The 17094-nt window shown below is 39.0% G+C and overlaps 1 pseudogene; it reads left to right on the forward strand.

Moving 5' to 3' along the window:
* The first annotated feature begins 1452 nt into the window (after window positions 1–1452).
* On the forward strand, window positions 1453–15602 carry LOC102849853 (annotated as a pseudogene).
* Window positions 15603–17094: the final 1492 nt, after the last annotated feature.

Here is a 17094-nt window from a genome sequence, read left to right on the forward strand (position 1 = left end):
GAGTCCATTTTTCACAGAGATAGTGAGCCATATTTTCCATATTTTCTTTCTGTTCCTGACTTTCTTTCCTCTGAGGTTCCATGTGAATAGAGACCAATCATGGGGCCTTGGATAGCAGCTTTCAAACTTTAAAGACTCAAGGTACTAGCAAGAAACTAAGAAGTAGAACAGAAGCACTTAACTTGTTATTAGATTAATTAACTCAGATGCTCCATGAAACCATGGTCTTGAACCTCCAAAGCAAGGGATCAAATGTCATGAGGTGTTTGATAGTATATAAACAGCCTCTGCAGCTGCACATTTTGTTCCATTTTGTTAATATATCTCATACAACTTTTGCCAACTCCTTTTATGTTCTATCTCTAGGATAGAACATGTCTGTGGGTGGTTTTTATTCTTTTAGGTGTACACTTAGGGACAACAATTACAATAATCATCTGTGCAAAACTACCTTCAAGGTGATTTTTATGTCATTATTAGCACCCTTCTTCCCTTGCCTCCCATCCTTGGTACCTAGTAATAAAATTTGGTTTCTTTACATTTGTCTTTTCTTGTCTTTCTGTATAAGCGAAATTATATACTTGTCCTTTTGTCTTACTTTGTTCAGCAGGTTGTCTTCAAGTTCCATCCATATTGTAAGACTTCACCTCCTACTAGCTGACTAGTATTCCATTGAATATAAGTAGGATCTTTTGTTACCCAATTATCTGTTCAGGCATTTAGATTTTTTCCACCTTTTTGTGTTGTGAATAGTGCTACAGTGAACATTGGTATACATACAAGTTTGAGGGTTTCTTCCTTTCTTTTTTTTTAAGTCTCTGCTTTCAAGTCTTTTGAATATATATCTAGGAATGAAATTGTTAGTCATATGGTAGTTCTTCAAAAGATTTGTTAGCATGATATTAAAATCAACCAGTAACTTCCATGTGCATATTAAATCCCTTTCTTTTTATATTTTTTTAATATAGTACCAAATGATAAGACATCCAGAATGTATGAGCTTGGAGAAATTTTTAAAATACTAGAAAATCATTTCTGCAAATGTTACAGAAACTCACAAAGTCTGGAAAGTCTGAATTAGAATGCCGTTGGTTGTGGCTTCAAACAGTTCTTATAAATGGACTTGGTTGTGTTCTTTTTTTCTGGCATCTCAACAACAGACAAGGAAAGTTTTGTTTGTCCAGCAGCATCTCCTTATGCTTGGTAAAGCATAAGTAGGTCAGGGCAAAAAAGCACAAAGCTTTCCTTTCAGTAAGAAATTAAAAACTCAGAAGCCCCCTTTACATTTAGAACTACTTCCACCATGTAGTTGCCTAAAAGCAAGCAACTAGAACTTGCTCCCAGCTCCTGAAAAGATAGTAAACTTACCCTGTCAGAATCACCATTTTCCTGAAACGTGTTATGCTGTGTGGATCACAGTTGCTAAATTGCTAACGAGCTATCAAAGACATGATGAACCAGAATTCCTTTTCAGTGTGGCTGCCCAACCCATCACCACCCCTTCATGGGCAGTCCATTGTAATTAACAGACTACCTCTGGCAGAGAAGGTAATTGGCTTTGTAGTAATTTTTAAGCAGATTAGAGTAAGTATGACATTTTTAAAGGAGCATAAAGAAATGATGTGAGAGTTGGAATTAGATTTAGTGACAGCAAGAATCTGATCTTTTCCAAATCCTCAAAAATTGGATTATATTATATATTATTACATTTTCTGTCAGAAGGGCATAGATCTCATTTGCGCTGTATCCCTTTGCAAGGGACAATGCTTTTATTGATATGGTCTCCACTAACACTGGTATCTGAGAATAAAGGTTTTGTTAGTGATATTTAAACACTTCATTATGCTAACATGTGTAAGCCTGCTAACTCTAGTCGCTCCACTCCTTGAATTCTACATGAAAATGTCTTGGTTTGTGAAGTCCCAAATTTCCTTTGCCCTTGGGTTCCTACAGTCATAAACATGGCATCTCCTTCACTAGACATCAACTTGGACAGAAAATACAAACCTTGTATAGATTTACACCCAAAAAATAAATTCTCATACAGAGAACATTCATGTGATTAGTAGACCTGAATGAGGTTTTCAGTAAGTGGGAGTTGGTGTTCAGCAGTTTATCAGCAAAGATCTTATCTCATCTCCCTCTGCAAATAACTTAGAAATCTCTTTCTTTTTTATTCTTGCTCCTGATAGGATGCCTGTGGGGGCAAGGTTACTCTGGGGGCACTGACTGGAGAGGCCCCTGCCACAGGCTGAGAAGCAGATGGTAAATGTCACCAAGTGAGACCACTGGCCACCAACAGAGTGTTAAAAAGCAGTCATGATTCTTGAATTCCTGAAGCGCAAACCTGAAATTTTTTTTTCACCTTAGAAGAAAATAATACTGTGGGTCCAGACTATATGTGTCATAGGAAGGGAATGGAGATAGCAAAATGATAATGTTGTTGTTGTTATGTGCCGTCAAGTAGCTTGCGACTCATAGCGACCCTATGTACAACAGCCCTAAACTCTGCTCTGTACTGTGCCAATCGCACCGTCTCCGATACACCCATCCCGATTACCCCAGTCACTGAATCAATCCACCTCATAGGGGACCTTCCCCTTCTGCGCTGTCGCTCCACCCTACCAAACATGATGTCCCTCTCCAAGGACCTGTCCCTCCTTGCAACATGTCCAAAGTATGTCAGATGAAGCCTCAGAACCCTTGCCTCCAAGGAGCAGCCCGATTTGTCCCTTTCTAGGATGAATCTGTTTGTTTTCCTAGCAGTCCATGGTATTCTCAATACTCTTCTCCAGCACCCCAGATAAAAGGCATCAATTCTCCTTCTATCCTCCTTAGTCATTGTCCATCTCTCTGATGCATAACAGGTGATAGCAAAGACCATAGCCTGTATCAGATGCACTTTAGTCTCCAAAGAGACACCATTGCTCTTCAGTACTTTGGAGAGGTCCCTAACAACAAACTTTCCCATGGCAATACATCTTCTAATTTGCTGGCTACTGGTGCTGAGAGTGTGGAAAAATTATATTAAGAAAGAAAAATAGCCACAAATGTAGGGAAAACAAAAAATAAACTGTCTACCAGACCCTATCCCATTCCACACTGTCCCATGTTACTTCCACATAAGACTCAATGATGTTCTGAGTAGGTTCAGATTCCACATTCCAAGAAGTTCCGACACTTACAGGCATTAATTATTATAACTTGAGAGAAGAATTAAATAAGGAAAACAGCCTATAGACATCCTTGTTGTTGTTATGTGCTGTCGAGTCACTTGTGACTCAAAGCGACCCTATGTACAACAGCCCTTAACCCTGCTCTGTCCTGTGCCAATCTTACTGTCTCTGACACACCTACCCTGATTACCCCAGTCACTGAATCAATGCACCTCATAGAGAGTCTTCCCCTCCTGTGCTATCCCTCTACCCTTCCAAGCATGACATTCCTATCCAAGGACCAGTCCCTCCTTACAACATGTCCAAAATATGTCAGACGAAGCCTCAGAATCCTTGCCTCCAAGGAACAGCCTAGTTTAACCCTCTCAAGGTTGAACCAACCTGTTTGTTTTCTTAGCAGTCCACGGTACATTCAGTTCTCTTCTCCAGCACCACAGCTCAAAGGCATCAATTCTCCTTCTGTCCTCTCTAGCCATTGTCCAACTCTCTGATGCATAACAAGCGATAGCAAAGACCATGGCCTGTACCAGGTGCACCTTAGTCTCCAGAGTGACACCCCTAACAGCATACTTTCCCATTGCAATACATCTTTTAATTTCATGGCTGCTGATGCCAAGAGTGTTGACTGTGGAGCCAAGCAAACTAAATCTGTGAACAATCTCAGTCTCTTCACCATCCATCCTGATCTTCCAATTGGCCCAGTGGTGAGAATCTTTGTCTTGAAATAAATATCATCATCTTTATTTTCCCCCCCAAACATCATAGAAATTCTAATACATCTTTACATTACTATTATTGTGGCCTATGGCCAAAATCTAGATAATTAAAATAAAATTTTAATTTCTGATTTAGCCTCCAAATTAAAGATGTTTGTTATCTGAACTACTATATGCTGTCTTAGTTCGGATTCTAAATCACTTTTATTTCTCCCTGTGGAATAGGAATGGAAAGAATTCCACTTAGAAATCACAGCATCAGGGTAGGAGAAAGAGAATTAACACATTAAAAGCAGTATATATACCTAAGGCAGCCTTGTAACCTTGATTCAAGTGGTAAGCTAAATATAGACTATCATCACATTTCTGTACTTGTGAGCCAACACTGCAGAAAAGCAAACTGAAATGAATGAGGTTCTTTGATTAATTTTCTAGTACAAGATAGTTTAAACATCATGCTGGCAATATAATTTAAATTACAGCAGATGGAAATGGCTAAGTCCTTAAATAGATTCCTGCACACTCTTCCAGTATTCAGAAATGTCTCATTTAAGTATTATAACTTATATTAATATAATTTACTTGTTGATATCTGCTTCCTGTTGAGATGCCAGGTTAGAGGACATGTATTTAACTCAGCTACTACAGATGTATAATTCTTTGATGACAGGGAAAAGAAATATGCACTTGCAATGTCATTACTCTGATTAGTAGCTATATGTCTCTCTATTCAAATTAGATAAGCTTGTATCTAATACTCTCACTCAAATTGGGGAGGGGGAGGTAAGAAAATGTGTATCAATGAATGAATGTAAATCTATCCTTTCTGTAAACTTTATTTAAAGTCACAATTTAAAAACCTAAAGACTAACTAGTTGCTCTAAAGTAAATTGTAATTTATTGTAAAAAAAGAAATAAGTAGTTTTGTGGAATTTTCTATTACTGGCTTGTTATTCATCCTAATCCACACACTTATGGGAATATTTGGAATATGAGATAGGCATGCTGCAATTCTGACTGCAGAACTGAGTGCAAGCAACTAGTATAAAATATCAAAATTCAGCGGTTAATCTATGAAGTCAGTATATCTCTCTCAGTCACAGTGCCAAACCCGGCTTAGCTACCTAGTGCTGCCAGAACAGAAATAAAGACTTTACAAGTACAAGTGAGAGTCTTAGTCAAGTTGATTTCTTCCTCTTTGGTTGTTGTCAGGTGCCATCAAGTCAGCTCAGACTTATAGAGATTCTATGCATAACGGATCTAAACCTTGCTTAACCCTATGCCATCTCAAGATTTTTGCTTTGCTTAAGCCTATTGATGCAGTCACTGTGTCAATACATCTCATTGAGGGTTTCCCCCTCCTTTTTTGACCCTCTATTTTCCCAAGCATGATGTCTTTCTGCAAGGATTGGCCCCTCCTAACAATATGTTCAAAATAAGTGAGGCAAAGGCTCATAATCTTTACTCCTTCTAAGAAACCCTGGCTACACAGCTTCAAAAAAAGATTTGTTTGTTCTCTTGACAGTCATGATTTATTTGGTACTCTTTGCCATTACCACAATTCAAAGATATCAGCTCTTTAGCTGTCCAATTTTCATGTCATTGTTGTTGTGTCACTGAGTCAAGACCTACCCATATCAACCCTATGAACAACAGATCTGAACCTATCCTATCCTGTGACATCCTCACAATCTCTGACATATGTGAGCCCATTGCTACAGTCACTGTGTCAGTCTATCTGGTCAAGGGTCTTCCCTTGTTGTTTTGCTGACCTTCCACCTTTCTAAGTATCATGTATCTCTCCAAGAAATAGCCACTCCGAGCAACATTCCCAAAGTATGTGAAATGAAATTTTATCATCTTTGCCTCAAAGGAGCACCCCGGCAGCACCTTTTCCAAAACAAATCTGTTTGTTCTTTTGGCAGTTCATAGGATATTCAGTGCTCTTCTCCAACACCACAGTTTAAAGGCATCAATTCTTCTTCTGTCATCCTTATTTATTGTCCAGCTCTAAGATGCATAGCAAGTGACTGAAAAGACCATGACCTGAATCAGGTGTGTCTTATTCCTCAAAATTACTGCTCCTCAATAATTTGAAGAGGTCCCTGGCTGCAGACTTTCTCAATGCAGTGTTTACTGACCTCCTGACTTCTGGTACTGATTGTGGGTCCAAATAAGGTGATAAATTCAGTATTTCCTTTCATGTAGACATGAAGTAATTGAAAATATCAAGATTTGGGTCAGGCACATCTTAGTGCTTGTCCATTGCCCTAAGCATTTCTTGGTTCCCTGACTTGCTTTGGCTTGAGGACAATAGCAACATGACATCTGTCTTCCCTTTTCTGTTATCTCTGTGTCTCTTCTGGTCTTTTTATAACTCTGAAATGATTGAAGTTAGGATCTACCCTACCCTGGCATGGTCTATTAGAGGCATAACCAAAGAAAAACACTATTTCCAAACAGGATCACATCCACAAGTACAAGGACCAGGAACTCAATATATATTTTCAGGAAAACCAATCCATAGCAGTGACTAAACATAGAGGTCATTTTCTTATTCAGGCTTCCTTGTTACCTATGTTGATGTTCATAGTATGCAACATTTAAATCAGAAAAGCATCTCTGGATTCATGAGGTTATGTTCCCAGGTACTCTGAAATCAAAAGTTTTCAATAAAGTTTTCCAATTCTCTGACACCCAGGGGCAAATTCTTCTTTCTTCCAGCCTCCCTCTCTCTTGTTTTTATCCATGACTTGATAGATGTACTGAGTAACATTCTCTGCTAGAAAAAAAATTCATAGTGTGCCCTCCATCTTTGCAAAAGATTTCTAGATAACCTCTCCAAAACATGCTATGCTATGCTATGCTATGCTATGCTATGCTATGCTATGCTATGCTATGCTATGAGATAAGAGAGACGTTGAAAATGTAAGTAAGGTCATGGACCCTAAAATAGGGTAGACCCAATCTAATCACTTAACCTTTAAAAGCAGAGAAATTGAACTGGTTACAATAGTCAGAGAGATGCAATAGCAGACAAAAGAGACAGCAGAGATATGAAGCAAAGGAGAAATCAGAAAGTTCAAAACTTTCAATGGGTTCATATCACCATTGCTGACTTTGAAGATGAAAGAAACAGGCCATAAGTCAAACACTGTGGGCAGCCTCTAGAAGCTGAGAAGCCTGGTCAATAATCAGCAAGTAAACAGAAACCACTCTCCTACAAGAGCATGAAGCTGAATTCTGCCAGCAACTTGAATAAGCTTGGAAGTAGATGGAACTTCCCTATGCTATGGTCTTCCAAATAAGATTCCAGGTCAGCTAACTGCTTGATTTTAGCATTAAGATACTTGAAGCAGAGAGGCAGCTGAGACTACTCTCTCTCATTGTTATCAATTCAGAACAATTCATAGGTGACCCTCCAGTAGGTTTCCAAGGTTCTAAGCTGCATACGAGGAAATTGCCTATTTTTCTCCCAAAAAGGCACGTTGGCAGCAATTGGCAGCTGATCCACAATTCATTAGGGTTAGATTGAAATTATGAGGATGTTGTTTCCCCTGCTCTCTAATAATGTCGTAATAATGACTCCATACCTTCCTATAAGGGAGCTGTGTTGGCCAAATGGTAAGGAGCTGTGATGCCAACCGAAAGGCACACGGTAGGAATCCACCAGCTGCTCTGGGGGAGAAAGATGGGCAGGCTCCTCCTCTGATGTTTACAGCCTCTGAAAACTCGCTGTAAGTCAGCTATGAGTCGGTTCCAACTCAAAAGCAAATGACGATAACTACAAGCAGCTTCAAATAAATTATACTTAAAACTCATACCTGATACTCCACTAGGTTTGCAAGGTTATAAATCCAATGGAAAAAGATTGCCTGTCTTTCTCCCACGTTGTCTCTGATGGCTTTAAATCTCCAAGGAGGCACAGTCTTGAGGTTCCCTAAAATATGCACCACCAGAGCTCCCAATATAAAGGATAATTAAATATGTATGCTGCTTGGAATTTTTTTGTTGTTTTAATTTTATTTTATTAATTTTATGTGTGTACCATCAAATCAGATCTGACTGGTACAGAAGGAGATTGCCCCTCCTTCTCCATCAGAGCATCTGGTGGATTCAAACCACGTATCTCTGGGATTGCAATGCAGCTTCTTGCCACTAGGCCACCAGAGCTTCCCTCTACTTGAAGTTTTTTAAGTTTATCTCATGCTGAAAGCTGGAGTTATTTCCATTGTTTCAGTATTGTTTTTATTTTAAAAATAAGTTCCCTGATTCAAGTAATAAAATCTACTTCTCTAAAGATTAATCAGTCAAGCCACAAGGCTGTGTTACTCATGAATTTTTTCACTTGAGTGGAGAGTGATTTTGATTTCCAAAAAATGAAATGGTGGCCTGAAATAAAGCTCTCAGTTAAAATTTTAAAAAAAATCTGAATTCTACTACTTTTTATGACACTAAAGAGCTAGGCAGCCTCTTGGAAAAAAACTAAACTGTTAGTTAGATCTAATTCTCCCCTTAAAAGTAGAAGAAGTGGAAAATTAAGGGCATTTCCACGATAAAATGCTATTTGACTGAAATCTGAAGGATTGTTGTTGTTAGGTGCTTTCCTGTTGCAGAATGGTGGGGAGGAAGGGAAGGCCTTTGGCCAGGATGAATTGCCTAAGCTCCAGATAAGGGCAAGCCTCCAACTGGCCTTTAATACAGGATAGAGAAAGCTCCCCTGTGTTTGGCTATACTGGCTGGAGAAAGCTTGTCACTTGGGAAGACAGCTCCTACTTCTGCTGAGCTGAGAGTGGTCTGCACGAGACTAAGGTTCTCCTAACCAATTTTCATGTCCCACGTCTGTGAGCTTACCCTATCCTGCCTTCTTGTTTGTGTAAGTGCAGTGCAGTCCCAATAAAATTGAGCTGGATTAACTCTCTGATCCTCTCCAGAGCGGTGTATGTCCATCGTGCTTACTCCCATCAGGGTGTCGCTGTTAAGTTGCCAGCAAACTGAAAGTGACACTATCCAGTTGAGTATGACTCATAACAACCTGATGAATGATAGAACGGATCCCTGTGTCATCTTCTTTATCTTCAACTTACCTGAGCTCAGTCACCACATCAATCCATCTTTTTAAGCATCTTCCTTCCTCTTCTTCACTGGCCCCTCCACCTTTCCAAGCATGATGTCCCTTTCCAAGGAATAGACCCTCCTAACAACATGTTCAGGGATTTTTTGGTGTCTTAGTGATAAGGAATTGTGGTATCAATCCAAAAATATATTCTTTTAATCTACCAGCTGCTCTATGGAAGAAAATGGACAATCTCTTCCCATGGGATTTACTGTCTCTGAAAAGCCAGTAAAGGGTCAGCTATGAGTTGGTTCTGATTCTGTGGTGCTCAACAAACATGCCCAAGGTATATGAGACAAAGCTTCACCATCTTTGCCTCCAAGGAGCACTCTGGCTGTACTTTCCCCATGACATGGTTGTTTGTTCTTTTGAGGGCCTATGAGATATTCAGTATTCTTCTCCAATACAACAATTCAAAGGCATTGATTTTTTTCTTCTGTCATCCTTAGTTATAATCTAATTCTCAGATGCATAGCAGGTGATTGGAAAGACCATGGCTTGAATCAGGTACACCTTAATATTTAGACATATATCATTGTTCCCCAAGGATTTGGAAAGTTCCCTAACAGCAGATTTTCCTAATAATAAACATCCACTGATTTCCTGATTTCCATTACCAAGGTATTGATTGTAGATCCAAGTAAGATGAAATTAATGACAATTTCCATCTTCTCTCTATCATGACCTCATCCCTCAGCTCAATGGTGAGCACAGTGAGCATTAATAGGGAAATGGGTTGGAAGTAGAAGAAGGAGGAGTACCATTCAGGAGAAGACTTGGCAAGCCCTATTTTATATGCCACATGATGCACTTGATGAATTCAGAGCCAAACGTTCTATAAATAGAGCCCAGAGGAGTCTACACATTTTGTTGGCAGTTGTTATCTCAGCATGGTGTAGTGTTTAAGGTTTTATTGTCCAAAATGGTTTCCCTATTCATTAACTTCCTTTGCCATGTGTGTGGAGATAGTCTATGACGATGTTTTAGCTCAAAAGGAGACTGGTTGGTCTCACCAATCCACAAGGAGATAGGCCAATATTGTCATTAAATTGACTGGATCCAGCAGCAAAATTGGGGGATCTTCCCACCAGCAAAAGAAGATGCAAGAGAATGTAGTGTGTCCTTTGGAATCACAGATTCTTGTGCTGGCTAGACTAGGGGCTACTAGAGTAGTAGCCATAGCAGCCACAGTGGAGAACCAGAGATGTGATATGAGACAGGGCCTTGGAACTGCTATACCATGGAACAGAGCTAAGAACCTTTGCCCAAGTTTGTTGGACAATTGTGGAGGAAGAGGGGAGCCATAACCGGCAGGACTGAGAACTTGGTAACACTAGCCTAAAGCAGTGAGGATCAAGGCTAAGGCACCTGTGAGCACATTCAGAAGCTGACCAGACTGTGTTCTTTTACTAACCTGGATTATAACCTTTTGATTTCCCCAATATGGTTCTCGGTGGTCTATGAGCTATCACATAGGATTTTGGACCTATGTCCATAAAGCAGTATGACTGGTGTTGGGATGAGCAAAAAGAGGTACAGGAGCATGGAGGACATGTCTGACCGCATGGAAATGAGGTTTGTGTTGTTGATGTTGTTGATAGGGACAGTTCCCTTTTATGAAGTTAGTAAAGGTCAGATATGGCCATCCCCACATGGCTCTTGCTCTTTTTATATATGGTAAGGGAAAGAACTTAGAGAAGTATTTCTGGAGTCATGGTTAAAGGCATGGACTTTAGTGTCAGATGGTTTTAGGTTGAACCGTGGCTCTACCACCTACTAGATGTGTGTTCTCTTTACATTCTTCTGTTTCCTTGTCCTTAAAATGAGTATGTGTGTGTCCAAATATTACCTAGAACTAATCTTAGCATATACCAATCAAATTAGCAACACAAAAGTCCATCAGCATTACTAAAGGAGATATTAAATACTGTTAAATCAGTAATAGTCTGTCAATACATGAGAGATTGTCCTTATGAAGAGATGGAAACTCTCATGCACTGCTGATAGCATTGTAAAATGGTACAATCTCTGGAACGCGGTTTGATGTTTTCTGAAAAAGCTCAACATAGAAATCCCATATGTTTCAGCTATTCCACTGCGATATGTACACCTATATTCATAGCAGTGTTATTCACAACAGAAAAAATTGGGAACATCTCATCAACATATTAATGGATTGAGAAATTATGGTTCATTCATACAATGGAATACCAGACAGCACTATAGAACAATTATTTCCTAAAATACTGTAAAACATGGGAGAAGCTAAAGAACATTTTGCTGAGTGAACTTAGCCTCATAAGGACAAATCCTACATAAGATCATTATTCTAAAAATAGAAGGATAACTAGGTAAATGTGTATAAATGTCAAAAAAAAGGAAAGGGGGACAAGGGAAGAGGGTAGAAAAACGGGAAGAGTGGAAATCATTAGTATAGCTATGTTGTCAGAAACCCTAAAATTGGCTATTCCAGCCATTATCTTAGTTAGCCCCCATTGTTGGAGAGTGGGGGGGGGATAATCTCCAGCTACCTTAACTATGGGCACATGGTCTTGCAAATCATAAACAGCAAACAACTGTAAGACCAATATAAGAGAAGCACTTTCCACACTGTGAAAAAGGATCGCGACAGTGGTGGAAAAATTGTGAAGAGACTGTGGCACCGCTGTGAAGAGACGGTGGCAAAGTGTAACCAGAGGAAACCTGGAGATAAAGGTCTCAGTTAAAGCTTTTGCTTTCTGGACTGAACCTGGGAAAGCTGACTTGTAACTGCTCTGAGATAAAGTGTGCTGAATGATTGTGAAAACAAGAGGCTTCTTGCATTGATGCTGCTGAACTGAAACCTGGATTTTCACTAATTGAGGAATTGTGTCTTGCTGTTCATCTGACTTGAGAGGGTTGAACTAAATCTGCACTTGTATTGGAATTGGGGCCTTCCCCACTCTCCAACTTATTTCCCCAATAAACCCCACAGCTGTAAACAAAGTTTGCTGGTCTTACAATTAACATTTGGACCCAAATTATTTGTAGAAAGTGGTGCAGGAACCTGGGGGGTGGCATGTCTGAAAGAATTTTTCTTTTACTTTTCCAAGAGGGTAGTGTAATAGGGGGGAGGGTTGGGAGGGGAGAAAAGCTCAACAATGAATGAATGGAACCCCCCAGAAAAAGACCCACTATGTACATGATTGAAACACAATGCATATGAATAATTATACCCATACCAATTTAAAAAAGGGGAAAATGAAAAGAAAAAAAAAAGAAATACAAAGGTTTTTTGTTTAAATGTAAAAAAAAAAAAATTGTCCCGAAACGTTCCTCTTTCTAATTGATCCACTGGAATTATTTTGTCATCACCCATCCTTTTAAATCTTGCTTGTTGTATTTTGCAGCTCTCTACTTGCTGCTATGGATATTATTGATGGGGACAGTTCCCCTTTTGGAAGTGAGTAGAAATCAGACTCAGGCATTCCTATGTTGAATCTGCTCCTTAGATAATATAAGTTTGGTGGGTGGTTAGGGAAAGTGAAGCAATGGAAATGATTAAATGGGGACCCAAAAAGATGGGATAATAATAGGCAAAGGTCAGTAGTAATTAATATATTAAATACAATCTATATGAATGATTGTATGAAATGCCAGGTAAATTGTATAAAGATTGTATAAAACACAATATACATGCATGAAACACAATATAAATTAATTATTATATGCAAACCAATGGAGAAAAAAGAGCAGGGGGAAGCCAAATTAAATGGGGAATGGGGAATAGGCTGTATTTCATTTGGTGTAATACCTTTGGTTGTCTCATATTCTCCAGAATTGGACTGATTGTAGGTTGACAGACCCATCAACAAAAGACATCAATACTCACTCTCAATTTGTAAGATGTCTCATTGATCCACTTGTCTACTTTAAAGTGATGCAATTAACAAGTATTTCAGTAAAAAGATCCTTTACAACAATATTAAAAACCCAAGAGAATAGAAAAATATGGCTCTTCAGATAAAATTTAAACACATTTAAGCTCAGCCAATTACTTTCTTTAAAGGATAACTTTATGAACAAGAAAAGCTCATAAAATTCACAAGTTGAGCTGTGGAAATCACCTATTAAACTGCTAATATTTTAATACTTACTAAAGAAAATACTTAAAGATATATTTTCACTGCTATTGTTAAGTGTGGCAAATCAATTGCAAGTCATAGCAACCCAATATATAATAGCTCTCTATCCTGCCCTATACTGAGCCAGGTCTGTCTCCGACACACCTGTCCCCATTATCTCAGTTACTGCATCAATCCATCTTATCCTGGGTCTTCATCTTTTACCCTGTCCCGCAGCCCTTCTAAGCATGATGTCATTCTCCAAGGACTGGTCCCTCTTTGCAACATGCCTAAGTATGTGAGAACGAGATGCAAAATCCTTGCCTTCAAGCAGCAACTTGGCTTCACCCTCTCCAGGACAGACCTGTTTGTTCTCTTGGCAATAAATAGTATGTTCAATACTCTTCTTCAGCACCACAACTCAAAGGCATCAATTCTTCTATTATCCTTTTTCATAATCAGTGACCATATTTAACCTATGTCGACATGGCATGTTGGTTTGGATCAATGAGTCTCTACAGTTGAATCTGACAAAGATTGAACAGTTGTGCTCAGAGGTTGCCTATTTGTCAGTTTGTAGACATGCTGTTTCCATTGCCTTCAAGGTTCCATTGCCTTGAAGAAAGTGACATTCCAAGCTAAGCTAAAACAGGAATAGATTCAGAATTTCAAAATACAACAAGCAATATTTAAAAGGATGGGTGATGACAAAATAACTCCAGTGGATAAATTAGAAAGAGGAACATTTTGGGACAATTTTTTTTTTACATTTAAACAAAAAAACTTTGTATTTTTTTTTCATTTTCCCCTTTTTTAATTGGTATGGGTATAATTATTCATATGCATTGTGTTTCATTCATGTACATAGTGGGTCTTTTTCTGGGGGGTTCCATTCATTCATTGTTGCACTTTTCTCCCCTCCCAACCCTCCCCCCTATTACACTACCCTCTTGGAAAAGTAAAAGAAAAATTCTTTCATTGTTTTACAAACCCTCCCCCAGGTCTACTCCACTATGCAGCCTTCACTCTGGACTCCTGTCATGACAAAAATACCTAATCACATATCCCTTTTAAATAGTTTTCTCCCTTATCTGTTTCAATGCAGTATACATTATTGAACCCATCTTTCTCAGTCTCCCCCCAACCCCAAGGTTAGTCCTGTTTTACAATAGTGGCACCATACAGCATTTGTCCTTTTGTGACTGAGATAATTCACTCAGCATAACATCCTCCAGGGTCACCTATTTTGAATAATATTGCATGAATTCCTTGTTTTTCAACGTAGTGTAGTATTCCATTATGTGAGTATACCACAGCTTCTCCATCCATTCATTTGTTTATGGGCACTTAGGTTGTTTCCAACTCCTAGCTATTGTGAACAAAGCCACACTAAACATGGGTGTGCATATATCTGCTTGGATGTCAGTTATGCTCTCTTTGGGATATATTCCCAGTAGTGGAATTGCTGGGTCAAATGGTATCTATATTTGCAACTTTTTGAGAAAGTGCCATACAGCCTTCTACAGTGATTGCACAATTTTACACTCCCATCAACAGTAAATAAGGGTTCCAGTTTCTCCACAATCTTGCCAACATTTGTTGCTTGCTGTTCTGTTAAATTTTGCTATACTTCTTAGGGTGAGATGATATCTCATAGTTGTTCTAATTTGAATCTCTCTTAGAGCTAGAAATTTTGAACATTTCTTCACATGCTTGTTAGCCATCTGAATGCCTTCTTTGGTGAAGTGTCTGTTCATATCATGTGCCCATTTTTCTACTGGATTATTTACCTTTAATTTGTTCTGGTGCTCAAGTATTTTATAAATTCTGGATATAAGTCCCCTATCTTATATGTCACTACCAAATACTTTTTCCCAGTCTGTGGCTTCCCTTTTTACCCTGTTGGAGAAGCTTTTGGATGTGCATAGGGATTTAAATCCTAGAATATCCCATTCATCTACTTTATCTTCTCCTGGTATATGTTTCAAGACAATTTTTAATTTGTTCTGTGGTTCAAGAAATTTTTTTATGCAAACTACTATGGAAAAGATATGACCATGAAATTACCAGGAAAGGTCGGGAAACTGCAGTGAAGTGGCTCCTTCCCTTGGCACTCCAGCTCTGAATAAGCCCAAAAAACCTCTATGCACTAATAGTAGTGTAACACCACGAGGTCTGTTTCTACACAGAGAACTGCGCATCATCCAGGCCTGGCCCATGTGTGGTGAGAAAAAATCCTGGTGTGGGCAATAGGATGATGAAGCAGCTGAATTGATGCAGAAGGTCAGCATATTGAAACTGACTATTGAAGATTTGGAGAAAGAGAAAGATTCCTCCTTTGGAAGGCTAAGGAACAATGATTTTATTTGCCAGGAGAAAGAGCAGTATAGGACCCTGTATTGCAGAGGACTGTGGATATTCTCTACATCACAGACAAAGGCTTTGTGATATCTATGAAAGCATCCCACAGGAAGAACAGGAAGAGTGTTAACAGCCTGGACCATCAGAGCAACATCTAACTTCTTTACTCCAAATCATATGCCTTAATGTAAAATACTCCCTTTTACAATTCTTAGAGGACTCATGGTTTCTCTTCATAAGCAAAAAAGACCTCTTCTTAAAATGCACTTGGCAGAAGTCTTAATCCTTGTTCCTAAGTTTGAGGTAGGAACTTTGACCTTGTAGCAGAGCGGTATTAACATCTAGTTGGCTCACCTAGAGAATAAAGAGGCTGACCAGGGGCTCCCCTAAGCCTGCTGGAGAAGGTGTCTGCTGAGAAATAGACTGAATTACAGTTTAAGCTCATGTGAGATGTTGGCAGAGAACATTTAACAAAGAAATGCCTTAAGAATATTTAAAATATACTTCCATAGTTCCAAGTACGAAGTGTAAAATGACAGACAATTTTGTGTGGTGGACGTTTGGGAAGGAAGCCCCAGATCTTGGAACATTTGTTGGAACCTGCTGTTGGTCAGCTTTGTAGGGCTGCTTGAATCCTTGGAGGTCCAATGGGAAAGTTGTAAGGATTGTTGAATAAAGCCATTTGGTATCATTAACCAATTGTATCCCTGCTAAAAAATAACAAAACAAAAAAAAAAACAACCAAAACTGAATAGGCATTATTGCCCACATGAATGGAGAGTGCACTGAAATGTTTGAGTTGAAAAACTCAACTTTCATAGAGCAGTTCTCCTTACGATATTCCCTATTATCTCCCAAACTATTGTTCATTTGGGGAAATAAGGTATGTCTACTTTCTCAGTCTAACACCTGCTTTTCAGAACTTGCCCACATCTGTGGGATTTGAATGGGGACTGTGTCCCATTTTACTTTCTTTTTTTTTTTTCAAATTCATTTTACTTTCTTTTAAAGTTTAAATTTAACTTTTTTCCCCCTTCTCTGCTCCCTTGCTCAGTAGGAACTCCTCTTTGTTAGCTTCTTAGCATTTTCTACTTTAGAGAACCTCCAGCAGACACGTGATGATGATGCAAGTTCTTTCTGGACCTCTGGCAAAGGGTGTGAATGGTGAAACCTGTCACTGTCTTGGGATCTTCAGGGCTCAGGTGTCTTTGGTCCCTGCTGGCCACAGCTCTCCACTGTTATCAGACTACTTAGCCACTGCCCTAAGCAATTTGAAGATAAAATTTGTTAGCATGTTACTAAATCTTTTTCTTTTACAGAAAATACAGTATCATGTCTGATTTCATTATTAATACTGAAACTATTTTGTTATGCTTCAGAGAACTGTACAATGACTAAGGACAACAGAAGTAGAATAGATGTCTTCAAGTTGTGGTGCTGGAGAAGAGTCTTGAACATACCATGGATTGCCAAGAAAACAAATAGGTCTGTCTTGCAGAGGGTGAAACGAAGTCTCTCGTTGGAGGCTAGGATTGTGAAGCTCCACCTCATTTACTTTGGCCACGTGACCAGGAGAGACCAGTCTTTGGAGAAGGACATCATTCTCGGAAGAGTGGACAGAT

The sequence above is a fragment of the Elephantulus edwardii genome, unplaced genomic scaffold (genome assembly GCF_000299155.1).
Source record: "Elephantulus edwardii isolate Elephantulus edwardi_28Jun2011 unplaced genomic scaffold, EleEdw1.0 scaffold00258, whole genome shotgun sequence".
In the NCBI taxonomy this organism is placed as follows: domain Eukaryota; kingdom Metazoa; phylum Chordata; class Mammalia; order Macroscelidea; family Macroscelididae; genus Elephantulus; species Elephantulus edwardii.